Genomic DNA, 15,660 nt, shown 5'->3' with positions numbered 1-15,660 from the left:
GCACATGGGCTGATTGTGAAAACTCTTTTTGGTCCTTTGAAAGTGCCTAGAGTGGGAAATAAATACTGTTTTAAAGATCAAAAGCACAATGTCCTGTTATAAGTACTTTCCCGACACTCCACACGGTATATATACTTAGTCTGTCTAAACCCCCTCCCACTCCTCTCGTGAAAGCACTGGACAGAACCCATTTTAAAGCGTGGCTCGATTTCACCTCAAGGGTCAGTCAGTGAGAACTTCGAGCACAGGCAGAGCCAGTTATGTGGCTCGATCCAGGCTCGCGCCATCGGCGGCTGCCCCACCTCTGCCCTTGGTTCTCGCTATCCCACCATGGAAAAGTTTCTGAGCGTCCACTATCGAGGGCAGGCCATCTAACAAACACTAACACTATCGAACATGGCAGACTCGACTTGTATGTCTTCCGTTCTCTTGTGCATGCTGGGTTTTCTCACCCTCTGTACGTTTTTTTAATAAAGTGTCTGATTAATTTTCAGTTGGGACAGGTCTTTAAATGCATTCAAGTCCCTCTAGTTTTTCTTTCTAGGAGCTTTTTTATGGGAAATACTTTAGCTCGATGACACAGTGCCAAAGGAGGCGTAGTTTTTAAGTATACAGGTTTTGCACTAGCTCGTGGGAAACGTGTTTCTGATTTTGCTCTGGGCCGGCTGCATTAGCTGTATGGCTGCACTGAGGCTCACGCATTAAAGCAGAGACACCGAACCTGCCAAATATCCTCCATGAAAGGATGACGACAGTGATGGTCATTTCAGCACAGCCCTCGCTACGTGGTGACGTTCAAATGGATGACGACTGCATTGTGCATCACAATGAGCTACTTTGCATAGTGATGTGCATTGAGCTGGGGCAGGTGGTACCAGGACAGGACAATGCTGGGGGTGTGACGGAGACACCGGCGAGAGCGGGCACAGCGCTGAGGGGCACGAGAGGCTGGGACGCTGATGGCCTTATCTGGGATGACGTGGATGAGATAGTTGTAGTTGGCATTGCCATTTTGCTTCGTGCCCTATTGTGTGGTGCTGACGCGCATTGTCAGATACACCTTGGGAGGTGCTTGGTTGGAGGGTGCCGTGCTTGCTCTGAGCCTATGGGGGAGGTGTTTCGGTGTCCTGCACGAGAGGCGAGAGTGGAGGTCGTATAGTGCCTTGGGCCGCAGCGCTTAGCGGTGTGAGGGAGGAAGGACCAGGGAGAGGCGGCTTTCTCAGGTTATATTAAGTGGCTGTTACAGTTTACTCTGTATTACCCATGTTGACTTTATGGTGTTTGTTGAGTATTTCCAATCTACCTCCTATGCCGAATGGGGGAAAAGGCAGCGGGGTTAGGGTTGAAGTTAGAAGGGTGAGCTAGTGGAACCGTGTGTCACAAGTGTTTGACAGATCTGGGATTACTACCCAGGCCCCCACTTTCAAGGGCCCGATCTCCTTCAGCAGCGTTTATTTATAGGGTTTTAATTGCAAGCAAGCCGGACGCCATTAATAATGAGGCAGCTTATGTTGCCAGACAGCTAAATGGTGCCAGAAGTCACGTTTTCTCTTCGCCTAAAGTACATTTACCCAAAGTACATTAACTTTTAATATTTAAATACAGGTGCTTCTTATGGTACTTTGCCGAATACGACGAAGCATCCAAAGGACGCTGCTTTAAGTGTTCGGCAAGACGTCACACTAACTTCTGACAGGCCTGTGTGCGTGGCATTACTGACCACCAGTGACGCCAAGGAGCTGTGAGAGGCAGGGGGTGGGGTGAGGGGGATTGGGGGGTAGGGGCAATCTGAGGTCGTATAGCCTAATCCGGCAGTTATATGGTTCAGAGCAGCAGGACCACCTCACAAACCTCAGACCGTGGGATGCTGGGACCCCAACCTCAGAGGGGCCACACTTGCAGTTACTCTCCAGGTCCCCAGACCCTGGGGGCGAGGCAGTGCACTCTGCCTTAAGTGTGCGTCTCAGACACCAGCAGCAGTCCAGAGCCTCGCTGCCAGTACAAAAGGTGTGCATGAGCATCACCCCCATACGGCAGAGCAATGATGTAGCGTCTCGAGGGAATGCTCTAAATATTTTGAACGGAGGGGTGAATATTTTGTGTTGCGCCAGCGACTAGTTTTCATGGCTGTATTCCTTCAATGGAATAGAAGGGGGCGTGCGGGAGGGTGGAACAGTCCTGTCATTTATCTGCCATGTAATGGAATGTTCCGGTCATAAAGGCCATGCAACAGCATGGGTTGTGGGGAGTGGGCCCAGTTCTCATGTCATACATCAGTCATTGGCATCCAAAGGCCATGCAGAAGGACTGGGCACTCCCGTCATATGTCGGTCTTGTGTTGGCCCGCCATTTTGGGCAGTCTGTCACTCTCGCAGTGCCAGATGGACTAGCTTGGAAAGCCAAGTGAGTTGGTTGTTTTTTTTGTTCCCCTACACCGTAGGGGACCAAAAAAAATGTCTCCCGCTCTGGCCTTTCAAGCTGGCCCATCTCGCACTGTCAGACAGGCCACTTTAACACTAGAACAAGCCATGTGACAACACGAACTGTGGATCAGGTGAGAGTGCCCCAGTAATATATAATCCTTGTGACAGCATGAACTGTGGATCAGAGGAGCGTGCCCCACTCATACAAGCCTTGTGGCAGCATGGACTGTGGATCAGGGAAGCGTGCCCCAGTCATACAAGCCTTGAGACAGCATGGACTGTGGATCAGGGAAGCGTGCCCCCCTCATACAAGCCTTGAGACAGCATGGACTGTGGATCAGGGGAGCATTCCCCAGTCATACAAGCCAAGAGAGCGCATGGACTGTGGCTCAGGGAAGCGTGCCCCACTCTTACAAGCCTTGAGACAGCATGGACTGTGGCTCAGGGAAGCGTACCCCACTCATACAAGCCTTGAGACAGCATGGACTGTGGATCAGGGGAGCATTCCCCAGTCATGCAAGCCAAGAGAGCGCATGGACTGTGGATCAGGGGAGAGAGCCCCAGTTATACAAGCTTTGTGACAGCATGGTCTGTGGAGAACTCTCACCCCCCTCACATACGCTAGTCAAAGGAGAGTGGAGGTGGCGTAGAGCACGGCTTTCCTGTCAAGTCTGTCAAGGGAGACCGCAGGCTGCTGATCAGAATAGAGTTCCAGTCATAAGAGCCACGTGACACAACTAACTGTGAATCAGGACAGAGTGTCCGAGTCATACTAGCCATGTGAAAGCATGGTCTGTGGATCAGGAAAGGGAATCCCAGTCACAGGAGCAATGTCAGAGCTGGTCGTCTCTTTATAGCATCTCTTGTCTCCTGGCTGCTGTCTCCTGGCAGATATATGACAAGAGAGCTTAGGTTCTCTTCACAGCCTCTGATGTCTCCTGAGAGATATAGAACAAGGGACCCGAGCTTCTCTTCACAGCCTCTGCTGTCTCCTGACAGATATAGAACAAGGGACCCGAGCTTCTCTTCACAGCCTCTGCTGTCTCCTGACAGATGTATGACAATAGCAGGAGCTTCTCTTCATAGCCTCTGCTGTCTCCTGACATATGTATGACAAGAGAGCTGAGCTTCTCTTCACAGCCTCTGCTGTCTCCTGAGAGATATAGAACAAGGGACCCGAGCTTCTCTTCACAGCCTCTGCTGTCTGCTGACAGATGTTTAACAAGAGAGCCGAGCTTCTCTTCACAGCCTCTGCTGTCTGCTGACAGATGTATGACAAGAGAGCTGAGCTTCTCTTCACAGCCTCTGCTGTCTCCTGACAGATATAGAAGACGAGACCTGAGCTTATCTTCACAGCCTCTGCTGTTAGCTGACAGATGTATGACAAGAGAGCTGAGCTTCTCTTCACAGCCTCTGCTGTGTCCAAACAGATGTATGACAAGAGAGCTGAGCTTCTCTTCACAGCCTCTGCCGTCTTCAAAGAAATACAGAACAAGAGAGCTGAGTTTCTCTTCACAGCCGCCGCTGTCCCCTAACAGATGTATGACTAGAGAGCTTCTCCTCACAACCTTTGCTGTCTCCTGACAGATATAGGACAAGAGAGCTGAGCTTCTCTTCGAAGTGTCTGCTGTCTCATGCAGATATAGACAAGAGAGCCAAGCTTCTCTTCACCGCCTCCGCTGTCTCCTGAGAGATTGTATGATAAGAGAGCCGAGCTTCTCTTCACAGCCTCTGCTGTCTCCTGAGAGATATAGAAGAAGAGATCTGAGCTTCTCTTCACAGCCTCTGCTGTTTCCTGAGAGATATAGAAGAAGAGACCTGAGCTTCTTTTCACAGCCTCTGCTGTCTGCTGGCAGATGTATTACAAGAGAGCCGAGCTTCTTTTCACGTCCTCTGCTGTCTTCTGAGAGATGTATGACAAGTGAGCCGAGCTTCTCTTCACTGCCTCTGCTGTCTCCTGACAGATGTATGACAATAGAAATGAGCTTCTCTTCACAGCCTCTGCTATGTCATGACAGATTTAGGACAAGAGAGCTGAGCTTCTCTTCGCGTCCTCTGCTATCTCCTGACAGATGTATGACAAGAGGGCCAAGCTTCTCTTCACAGCCTCTACTGTCTGCTGACAGATCTATGACTTGAGAGCCAACCTTCCCTTCCAGGCACTGCTACGCCCTGACAAATGTATGATAAGAGAGCCAAGCTTCTCTTCACAGCCTCTGCTGTCTGCTGACAGATGTATGACGAAAGCCCACCTTCCCTTCCAGGCTCTGCTGTGTCCTGACAGATGTATGACAACAGAGCTGAGCTTCTCTTCATAGCCTCTGCTATGTCATGACATATTTAGGACAAGAGAGCTGAGCTTCTCTTCACGTCCTCTGCTATCTCCTGACAGATGTATGACAAGAGAGCCAAGCTTCTCTTCACAGCCTCTGCTGTCTGCTGACAGATGTATAACGAGAGCCCACCTTCCCTTCCAGGCTCTGCTATGTCCTGACAGATGTATGACAAGAGAGCTGAGCTTCTCTTCACAGCAGTGGTCAAAGTGGGTGGGATTGGAGGGGTGCGATGTGCCCCACCATTTTTAATTTATGAAAAAACGTTCTCCTGTTATTTTTTAAAAGACAGCAGTCACGGGACGGTTAATTCTGATATTAAGTGCTTCTGCTAAAGTGTCATTCAGGGAGCCTCTGGTCTTGTGAAACTAAAAGCAGGCAGACAGCTTAACAGTAAACATTCCTTCTTGCCAGGGTGCCTGTTTGCCTGAAGGAGATGCAAATGTATGCAACTGACTAGTCTGTGAATGTAATGGGTGCTATAGAGTCAGTACGGGCTTTAATGGATGAATAAACCTTGGGATGACAAAGATTTCCTCTTTTTGAATGGCAGTGCCAGGGAGTTACCAGCCGAGCTGTGAATTTCTTGATTTTAAGGGACAGCTGTATTTTAAAAAATGCTGTATGTATAGTCTGGGTATTGCTAAAAACTATATTTAGGAAGCACCGTTTTATCTTTTTACGTATCGTGTAGCAGACTATCTTACACTGTGTGTAATGCAAGTTTAAAATAATGGCTTACATAGCCACAGTGCTTTCTGTCCGAGGCAGTGACCTTGTAGCACTTAATACACAATTCACTATTTTTGCCCTGCACAAGATCTAATTCTTTCTCTCTCTGGTTACACCCAGACCTCTGCAGTGCATTAATGAATAGAGGTTTCATAATGTACTATAGTGCATTTGCCACTGATCAACTTAACTTTTTTTATTTCTCATTTAAGCTGTGCACTATTTTATATGTAGTTACCTGAAGGTGAAATACCAAAACAATAGAGAATATTTTACTTTTTAGCCACACACATTTGACCCCGCCCGACACTCACTGACCTAGCCCCATAGCATGCAGCATCACAATTCCCATACTTTTTTTTAATGCACTTCGACCGCTGCTTCACAGCCTCTGCTGTCTCCTGACAGATGTATGACAAGAGAGCTGAGCTTCTCTTCACAGACTCTGTTGTCTCCTGAGAGATATAGAAGAAGAGACCGGAGCTTCTCTTCACCGACTCTTCTGTCTGCTGACAGATGTATGACGAGAGAGCCAAGCTTCCCTTTCAGGCTCTGCTATGTCCTGACAGATGTATGACAAGAGAGCTGAGCTTCTCTTCACATCCTCTGCTGTCTGCTGACAGATGTATGACAAGAGAGCTTCTCTTCTCTTCACAGCCTCTGCTGCCTTCTAAGAGATACAGAACAAGAGAGCTGAGCTTCTCTTCACAGCCTCTGTTGTCTCCTGAGAGATATAGAAGAAGAGACCGGAGCTTCTCTTCACAGCCTCTGCTGTCCCCTGACATATGTATGACAAGAGAGCTTCTCTTCTCTTCACAGCCTCTGCTGTCTTCTAAGAGATACAGAACAAGAGAGCTGAGCTTCTCTTCAGAGCCTCTGCTCTCTCCTGAGAGATATAGAAGAAGAGACCAGGGCTTCTCTTCACCGCCTCTTCTGTCTGCTGACAGATGTATGACAAGAGAGCTGAGCTTCTCTTCACCGCCTCTGCTGTCTCTTGACAGACGTATGACGAGAGAGCCAAGCTTCCCTTTCAGGCTCTGCTATGTCCTGACAGATGTATGACAAGAGAGCTTCTCTTCTCTTCACAGCCTCTGCTGTCTTCTAAGAGATACAGAACAAGAGAGCTGAGTTTCTCTTCACAGCCGCTGCTGTCCCCTAACAGATGTATGACTAGAGAGCTTCTCACAGCCTTTGCTGTCTCCTGACAGATATAGGACAAGAGAGCTGAGCTTCTCTTCGAAGTGTCTGCTGTCTCCTGCAGATATAGACAAGAGAGCTCAATTTCTCTTCACAGCCTCTGCTGTCTGCGGACAGATGTATTACAAGAGAGTTGAGCTTCTCTTCTCAGACTTTGCTACATCATGACAAATGTACGCCAAGAGAGCTGAGCTTCTCTTCACAGCCTCTGCTGTCTCCTGAGAGATATAGAACAAGAGAGATGAGCTTCTCTTCACAACCTCTGCTGTCTGCTGACAGATGTATGACAAGAGACCTGAGCTTCTCTCCACAGCCTCTGCTGTGTCCAAACAGATGTATGACAAGAGAGCTGAGCTTCTCTTCACAGTTTCTACTGTCTCCTGACAAATATAGGACAAGAAAGCTGAACTTCTCTTCGAAGTGTTTGCTGTCCCCTGACAGATATAGACAAGAGGGCTGAGCTTCTCTTCACAGACTCTGCTGCCTCCTGACAGATGTAGGACAAGGGAGCTCAGCTTCCTTTCACAACCTCTGTGGCTCCTGACATATATATGACTGTGGAGAAAGGGCTGGACTGCCATCCATGCCACGGGGTGTCAACGGCTTCAGAAATGGAGTCATCTGAGGCTCCCCAGTGGGAAGCGCTGCTGTACGCACGGATTGCGTCAGCTTCTTTGGCCGCCTTTACTGTAGGCCAGCACCCCAAAAAAGCCCCTACATACACCTACCCGTTGCTTTTGGCCGAGGCCCTGTACAGCAGTCAGAGCTGCCTCCATTGGCCCGAGCCGCGCCTGCAGCAGCGCCAGCCTCAGCTTGTGTTTAGTTTGTGGTTGCCGTGGCAACGGCTTCACTGCAGCTGATGCTGATGGTGGCAGCAGCCCTGATCCCGGGGAGTACGGAGGTAAGTTTGGGGGTAGAAGAGGGAGGTGGGGCAGATTTTAGGGGTCAGAACTCGGTTTGGAAGGCCATGGGGTTCAAAGGTTTGAAAAAAAGATTATTTGGCTTGAGACGGACAGCGTAAAACCCGTTTGAAACACAGAGAACCAACAGAATTGATTTTTAATACGTCCGAAGATGGAAAATGCATACAATGGCAAGTTTCACGACTGAGGATCGGGAACGTGTCTCCTAAAGAGGGATATTTGGAAAGGCTTGGGGCAGAGGGTTTCATGGCTATCATATTTTGCCCCGGAAGCAATCACAGAACCCCACTTTGTGCTGTGAATCACTTTCAAAAATTTTTATGGAAAAAAAGATTCCGGTTTTCTTAATAGCTTCACTGAGTCATCTGCGGAAACAAAAGAACATATCAAAAACCACTTGATTCGCCTTATTTGACTTTCAAGCGCTTAAAACAGTGCAGTTACTGCAGCACTACAAAGTATACACATTATTCAATTTTCTACATTCAGATATAACCTGTTTTGATGCCGGCAGACTGTTGGGGCAGATAATGAAGTTATCTTCATGCGCATATTGGCCCACAATCGGCTCAGAGGTATTGGCTCTTATTAAGTTTAACTACAATGAAACATGAGGGAGGGTTTAAAATCTAGTTTTTCACCTGTTTATCTTCCCGAAAGTGAATTATGCATGTGATCGAGGGATCATTTTAATTTACTTTAATTTGTTCTTTTATGTCTTTACTTTTTGAGCTTATTGCTTTTTTATTATTTATATTTTATTGCTTTTTTTCCTGACTGCATTAGTTTTATTCAATATTACATTATATGTAGACCAGGAATCCATATTTCAAAATGTTTCTGGACTTGAAAGCTAGAGTTTCCATGAACTCACTGGAGGCTTTCCGATATGGTATCATAGCTACCATCTGATATAATTCAAAGTTTCAGACTGTTTATCCAACTGCACATTGCATTCTGGATCTTGTAGTTTTGGTTTTAACATTGTAAGTGCTGGCGCAAAATTGTCAAGGTTTGTTCACTGAAATTCCATTGCTGTCTGAAGTTGTCACCCGTGACATGGGCCCATTTGGTAACTGTGGATCAGTGCTTAATTTGTGCTTGTTGTTTCCGGTGCTGAGCACCGGCATTTATTTTTGAGGGCCGGGGCTTATTCTTCTGCCTCAAGCATTTACTGCAATCAAAAGACACATATGGTAAAGACAGAGGAAGGGAAAAACGAAAAAGTGTCACAAAGGGAGAAAGCAGAAAGCTGCAAGAGTGAGCTGAAGGGGCAGGGAGTGGCTTTATATGGATTGAAGAGGCCCTAGATGGCTTCAGGATTACGCTGGCGTAGTATTGCGTGTTCCCACATTTAATTGCAGCAGCCGCTTATTTAAGAGGAGGGCTGTGGGCACCGGCACCTTCTTATTTACAAATTAAGCACTGCTGTGGATTAGTAAATGTTTCTGATGTTGAATTTCAACACAGACCTTCTTGAAATACACGCAAACACAGCAAATCTCCCCCAAAAATGAAAGCAACTGTATCGCATCCTGGAGAGGCTAACATTCCCATTAGTAAGATCTCTCTGGAATCACTATTTCAGGCTCAAGCAGTCTCTTTCACTGTATGGATGTCTTTCATATAATCATCCTACACCCCTGTTTCTCCATCAGTAACATTTGGAGGAAGGCCTCCTCTGGCATGGTATCCATGAAATACCCACTCAAGTCCTTTCTTTCTGTTTATTTTTTGAAGCTCTTTATAGGACAAAAAAGGCACACCAGGTCAACTACACTCTTCATGGGGACACAAGGAATATTACACTACATAATTGTAGGGTACAATTGTGAAATCCTGGAGTTAAAAAACAACAGACATACACTATAAGGCGAAAAGTTAAGATAGGGAATCAGCAGTCCCATGGGCATCCTCATATGATATACAACAAAGAGAGTCACAAAGTGATTGACCAATATATCGAAGATAAAATATTGTGTGGCCAAAATATTGGGGCAGCAACATCGAGGTCAAGAATATCGTGAAGGTAAGTGTCTATGCGTATGCACAGTTTTACTATGCTTAATTGCACACATATATATATATATATACATATATATATATATATATTGACTATATATGTATATTGACATATATATACATATATAGATCTATATATATATATCTATATATATATATGTGTGTACAAGAGAGAGGTGTCTTGAACGAAAGCTCATTCATAACTTGTCATTGTGGAATGCAGCAAAGTCAGCAACATACAGAGAATTCTTTGGCATTTTCATTATTTCAGTCCTTGTATTTTCAAGCTTTACCAGGATGCACGTTGCAACTCTCTTGAGGTCCACTGGGACAGAACTAATATTCAATTGATATCAGGTGCCTGCAATTAAATCTGCTGAGCAGCCAGGCAGTTGTTCTTGAAAAAGGAAGGAAATGTTTGTTCTCTGCTGATGAAGGGATGAACCCAAAAACACGTGTCCAGAGATGCTTGAAAACATAAGGCCTGAAATAATGAAAATGCCAAAGAATTCTCTGTAAGTTGCTGCCTTTGTTACATTCCATAATGACCTGTTGTGAGTGCGCTTTCGTTCAGGAGAACTCTTTTTGGTACACACACACACACACACATATATATATGTGTGTGTGTGTGTTTTCAAGGTGCCTAGATGAGTTAATAACAGTGAACCTATACTTACGTATTTGAACTTACCCGCTTTATATTCTTGTCCTTGATATTTTGTCAGAATATTTTGGTTGCATTAGATTTTTGTCCTTGATATTCTGCCAGACAACTGGGCTTGAGGTGTGTGGTAAATGGAGGTCAGATACACCATTTACAAAGTAGCTCACATTGCTTGTCTACTTAGGACTCCGTGCAGAATTTCGTAAATGTCCCAACACTTGACATTTAAGGGTGTCTTGTGTCTGGTCACAACTGGAAGTGATGCTGGAAGAGTAGAACTTGAGGCTCTTTCCTTAAATTGTCATTTGTGAGATCTTTCTTCTTTCCTGGCAGTGAATGGGATGGAGTTCTGGATATTGAGGGCATTCCCTGAGGAAATCTGTTTCGGTTTTTGCTTTTTTTGAAGAAAGGAGCTTCCAGACGGGGAGTGTCTGTGCTTCTAGTGAGCAAGAACCTCCTGATATGAGAGATTTGTGTGGTAACTGGTTTGCTTCTATTTCGTGCATAGTGTAATGAAATACGCAGGCCAACTTGAATAGGCATCTTGCTTCTACAAGAAGCCAAATTGGAGTGACCAGCATTCAGGTGATTAGATCTGATCTGAGCCGGATAGCAGGTGTGCTGCAGCATTCAAGCTCCCATCTAAAGAAGCTGGTGTTTTTGGGGTATGTAGGTCAGATGTTGTAATCCAGCCTTGAAAGGACTAGTGATTGAACTCCTGTTCTATAGACCTCTGGATGTGTACGGTGCTTAAGTTCCCTAATAGCCAGGTTTGGTATTGGTCTTTTTTGCTGAAGCATTAATTAGAGCAGCATATTCAAGTTTCTGTCTACGAAAAAAACATGTTGCTTTAGTGGCTTCTACTGTAGATGGCTTCCCGTCTGCAATTAACCGCTTGAGTGCGGGCGTCGGCCACTGGCCGACGCCCACACACCCTCCCTGGTGCGGGTCACGACCAGTGGCCGACACCAGGAAGGGCATTAATAAATCCTCGGGTGCGTCGCGCCCGAGGATTTTTTTTTTTTTTTTTACTACCCCCGGGAGACACGGAAGCTACCGTGTCTCCCCCCACCCGCCCCTTTGTGACGTCAGCGCGCCGCGAGGCGCGCTGACGTTGCAAAGGTGTTTTCCCCATGAAAGCAGGAAGCAGCCTTGCGGCCGCTTCCTGCTTTCATGGGGAAAACGGCCTTTTACACGTTCGGGAAGGCCTCGTAAGAAAGGGGAGAGTCTTCCCTTTCTTACGAGGCCTTCCTGAAAGTGTTTCCTGGCCCCCGATCGCAGCTGTGCTGCGATCGGGGGCCAGGAAGCACTTTCAGGAAGGCCTCGTAAGAAAGGGGAGACACTCCCCTTTCTTACGAGGCCTTCCTGAAAGTGTTTCCTGGCCCCCGGTCGCAGCTGTGCTGCGATCGGGGGCCAGGAAACACTTTCAGGTTTCCTGGCTCCCCCGATCGCAGCACAGCTGCGATCGGGGGGGCCAGGAAACATTTTGAAAAGGCCTTGTAAGAAAGGGGAGAGTCTCCCCTTTCTTACGAGGCCTTCTGAAACGGTGCTGGGGGGCCAGGAAACCCCACTAGACACCAGGGATTTCACTTTTGGGGGGCGGCCCCCCCGGAAAACGGGCCGCCCCCCCCCGTGGCATAATTTTTTTTATTAAAAAAAAGGTAGGTGCCCCCCGGGGATTTTTTTTTTTTCAAAAAAAAAAAATAATAATAATGAAATGACAGGGGGTCGCCCGTGGGCAGGGTGACCCCCTGTGGGGTCAATTTTTTTTTTAGATGTTGTAGGGTTTCCCTGGGGGCCATTTTGGCCCCCAAGGAAACCATACAGCAACTAAAAAAAATATATATGTATATATATATATATATATATATATATATATATATATATATATATATATATATATATATGTAGATAGATATATCTAGGTACATGGATATATCTATAGATATATCTATGTAGAGATATATATATATATATATATATATATATATATATATATATATATATATATATATATATATATATATATATAGGTAGATCTGTATCAAAGAGATTTATAAAGCGCGCTACTCACCTGTGAGGGTCTCAAGGCGCTGCGGGGGGGGGGACAGGGGGAGGGAAAGGGGCTAGGAGGTTCACTGTTCAAAAAGCCAGGTTTTGAGGCCCTTCCTGAAAAGAAGTAGGTTTTGGGTCTTGCGAATGTGGGTTGTGGGTGCGTTCCAGGTTTTTTGGTGCAATGTAGGAGAAGGATCTGCCCCCGGTGGTGGTGTGTTTGATGCGGGGGACAGAGGCGAGAGAGAGGTCAGCTGAGCGGACGTTTCGTGTGGGGGTGTGGAAGGTGACTCTCGTTGAGGTAGGCAGGGCCTGTGTTGTGGAGTGATTTGTGTGCGAGGATGAGGATCTTGAAGGTGATCCTTTTGTCAATGGGGAGCCAGTGGAGGGATTTGAGGTGTGGAGAGATGTGTTCGTGTCGGCGGAGGTCGAGGATGAGTCGTGCTGCTGAGTTCTGGATGCGTGTAGTTTGCACTTGAGTTTTAGAGTGGTGCCGGCGTAGAGGGCGTTTCCGTAATCAATCCTGCTGCTGATGAGTGCGTGAGTGACAGTTTTTCTGGTCTCTGTGGGGATCCATTTGAATGTTTTTCAGTATACGGAGTTTGTTGAAGCATGAGGAGGTAAGAGCGTTGATTTGTTGGGTCATAGAGAGGGAGGAGTCTAGGATGATGCTGAGGTTGCGTGCGTAGTTGGCGGGGGTGGGTGCAGGGCCTAGCGTGGTGGGCCACCATGGGGGGTCCCAGGTGTTTTTGTGTGGGCCAAAGAGGATTATTTCGGTTTTGCTTGAGTTGAGTTTCAGGTGGTTGGCTGTCATATATACATCACTTTTGTCAATATGTGTGTGGTTTCCCTGGGGGGAAAAGGGTCCGACTTGTCTAGTGGCAGTTTTAGTGCCATAAAGAAGCGCAGAAGGTTTATATGCCTACTGCAAAGAGCACATCTGTATTTTATGTAAATAGCTGAGTACATTAGTAAAGTCTATGGAGAGATGAAGGGCACTTTTGCTGGGTGGTAATGAGGGAATCCGAGGAGGAGGGAGTGGGAGCACCAATAATGATTGTTGGACTGGGCGCAGGAGGTGCTAAAGACTGTGACGAATGGTATGTGACAAGGTGTTTTTTGAGTGTCTTGAAAGTACGTGCTGATTGAGGGAAGAAGCGCAGGTAAGGTGGCCTCTACTGTTGCACGTATCTCACACACACCATCGATTTTGTGACTGTCTACGTAGGCTAGTGTTTTAGAGCAACAGTTTAGCCAATAGCAGAGATGGCATCTTGATGGATGACTGCTGCCTGCACTTGGGTTATAGAGGACCGCTCTGACATAGGATCAGAGACTGAGACATCAGATACTGAGACAGCATCTGAGGGATAGGACAATGGCGCAGACTCTGGGAGTGATTTTTCAGTCAGAGGAGTCCCATTCGAAAACTCCTCTTCCAGTACATTATGAGGGAGGTGATGAGGACAGTCCTGCTGTCCCTTCGCAAGCTGTTCGTGCAACTGGGTAATAGTGGGTTAGGCCAACCCAGAGAGCAGGTGAATGCGGCGGCAAGCAGAGAGAGAGTGCTCTCTTGGGAGCTCACCAATTTAGTTCAGCCCCAAATTCCACCACCCAAATCATATTGTGGAGACATCAAAATTGTCTATGGCAAAACAAACTGGTTTTGTAAGGCAGGCACCTGTGTTTTTGGTCCTGGATTCGGCGGCCATATAGAGAAACACACTAAACCCAAACATTTCTGGAAACTAGACATTCGGGGGAGTCCACAGCGGTGTGACTTGTGTGGATTCCCCAAAGTTTTCTTACACAGAATACCCTGCAAAGCTGAAATGTTGAAAAAAACCTCTATTTTTCTCGCATTTCTGTCACACAAACTACAGGAATATGCTGGGATCCACAACATTCCTACCACCCAGTGACTCCTCACCTGTCCTGATAAAAACACTACCCCACTTGAGTGCCTACACCTAGTGCCTGTGTCAGGAATGGATCACCCCAGGGTCAACAGCTGCCTCACGTAAGGACCAACATTGACCGTTGTGTGATCTATTCCTGTCGCAGGCACCAGGCCTAACCACACAAGTGAGGTATCATATTTATCGGGAGACTTGGGGGAACGCTGGGTGGAAGGAAATTTGTGGCTCCTCTCAGATTCCAGAACTTTCTGTCACCGAAATGTGAGGAAAACGTGGTATTTTAGCCACATTTTGAGGTTTGCAAAGGATTCTGGGTAACAGAACCTGGTCCGAGCCCCACAAGTCACCTCATCTTGGATTCCCCTGGGTTTCTAGTTTTCAAAAATGTGCTGGTTTGCTAGGTTTCCCCAGGTGCCGGCTGAGCTAGAGGCCAAATTCCACAGGTAGGCACTGTTTTCTATGAAAAAATGTGATGTGTCCACGTTCTGTTTTGGGGCATTTCCTGTCGCGGGCGCTAGGCCTACCCACACAAGTGAGGTATCATTTTTATCGGGAGACTTGGGGGAACGCCGGGTGGAAGGAAATTTGTGGCTCCTCTCAGATTCCAGAACTTTCTGTCACCGAAATGTGAGGAAAACTTGTTTTTTTAGCCACTTTTTGAGGTTTGCAAAGGATTCTGGGTAACAGAACCTGGTCCGAGCCCCGCGAGTCACCCCTCCTTGGATTCCCCTAGGTCTCTAGTTTTCAGAAATGCACAGGTTTGGTAGGTTTCCCTAGGTGCCGGCTGAGCTAGAGGCCAAAATCTACAGGTAGGCACTTCTCAAAAAACACCTCTGTTTTCTTCCAAAAATTTGGATGTGTCCACGTTGCGCTTTGGGGCGTTTCCTGTCACGGGCGCTAGGCCTACCCACACAAGTAAGGTATCATTTTTATCGGGAGACTTGGGGGAACGCCGGGTGGAAGGAAATTTGTGGCTCCTCTCAGATTCCAGAACTTTCTGTCACCGAAATGTGAGGAAAACGTGTTTTTTTAGCCACTTTTTGAGGTTTGCAAAGGATTCTGGGTAACAGAACCTGGTCCGAGCCCCGCGAGTCACCCCTCCTTGGATTCCCCTAGGTCTCTAGTTTTCAGAAATGCACAGGTTTGGTAGGTTTCCCTAGGTGCCGGCTGAGCTAGAGGCCAAAATCTACAGGTAGGCACTTCTCAAAAAACTCCTCTGTTTTCTTCCAAAAATTTGGATGTGTCCACGTTGCGCTTTGGGGCGTTTCCTGTCGCGGGCGCTAGGCCTACCCACACAAGTGAGGTATCATTTTTATCGGGAGACTTGGGGGAACGCCGGGTGGAAGGAAATTTGTGGCTCCTCTCAGATTCCATAACTTTCTGTCACCGAAATGT

General features: G+C 46.9%; 1 protein-coding gene across 4 annotated transcripts in view; it reads left to right on the top strand.

The window, feature by feature from the left end:
* Positions 1-15,660, top strand: part of AKNA (AT-hook transcription factor) — a 279,571-nt gene that overhangs the window by 49,209 nt on the left and 214,702 nt on the right. The window contains exon 1 of one of the 4 annotated variants that reach the window (XM_069241506.1): positions 7,546-7,586. The exons of the other annotated variants lie outside the window; for them this stretch is intronic. The gene's annotated coding sequence lies outside the window, so the exon portion shown is untranslated. Of the gene's footprint in view, positions 1-7,545; positions 7,587-15,660 lie in introns of those variants that run through there. 4 annotated transcript variants of the gene reach the window in all.

Source organism: Pleurodeles waltl, chromosome 6 (assembly GCF_031143425.1).
Source record: "Pleurodeles waltl isolate 20211129_DDA chromosome 6, aPleWal1.hap1.20221129, whole genome shotgun sequence".
NCBI classification, from domain to species: domain Eukaryota; kingdom Metazoa; phylum Chordata; class Amphibia; order Caudata; family Salamandridae; genus Pleurodeles; species Pleurodeles waltl.
The sequence above is the reverse complement of the archived record's forward strand: the minus strand, read 5'-3'. Positions and strand labels throughout refer to the sequence as shown.